The 529-nt window shown below is 41.6% G+C and overlaps 1 non-coding gene across 1 annotated transcript; it reads right to left on the bottom strand.

The window, feature by feature from the left end:
* Positions 1-238: 238 nt before the first annotated feature.
* Trnaa-agc (transfer RNA alanine (anticodon AGC)) lies at positions 239-313 on the bottom strand. The gene has a single exon. It is a non-coding gene; the product is annotated as a tRNA-Ala (tRNA).
* Positions 314-529: the final 216 nt, after the last annotated feature.

The following is a 529-nucleotide window of genomic DNA, read 5'->3' as shown; positions in this document are numbered from 1 at the left end:
CGCTGGATTGAAATGGTTTTGTAGATAGAGATAAATCCCGGGTTTGATGTTTTACTGCTGATATTCTAGAACCAATTCACGGATATGGCTAGGGCTCCGATGCATGGCCAAATAACAGTATTACTGGGATTCAACCAGCCGACTTGGACATTAATTTACAATGTTCTGAAAACTCATATATGAATATGTACATTTTGTGGAAGATCATGATTTGAAAAATGTATTGGAGGTAACCACTTTCCCTCCGATGGGACTCGAACCCACGACCCTCAGTACGCTAGACTGATGCTTTAACCAACTAAGCTACGAAGGACTTCCATCGGCCTTCGCAACCTAGCAGCTACTGAATGACCACGAGATTCCCAATTGGACGCATAGTAAAATCACTCGCAATCCATTTGTCAAGCCAACACTTCCACATGTGTGGACCTTTTCATTTTTTCATTTACATATTTAGTTTACATCTAAACAGATATCACAGAATCAACAATTTGACGCCTCAATACACGGTTCGAGGCCGCATCTCTCC

This window comes from Armigeres subalbatus, chromosome 2, assembly GCF_024139115.2.
Source record: "Armigeres subalbatus isolate Guangzhou_Male chromosome 2, GZ_Asu_2, whole genome shotgun sequence".
Taxonomy (NCBI): domain Eukaryota; kingdom Metazoa; phylum Arthropoda; class Insecta; order Diptera; family Culicidae; genus Armigeres; species Armigeres subalbatus.
This window is presented reverse-complemented; position numbering and strand designations above follow the sequence as displayed.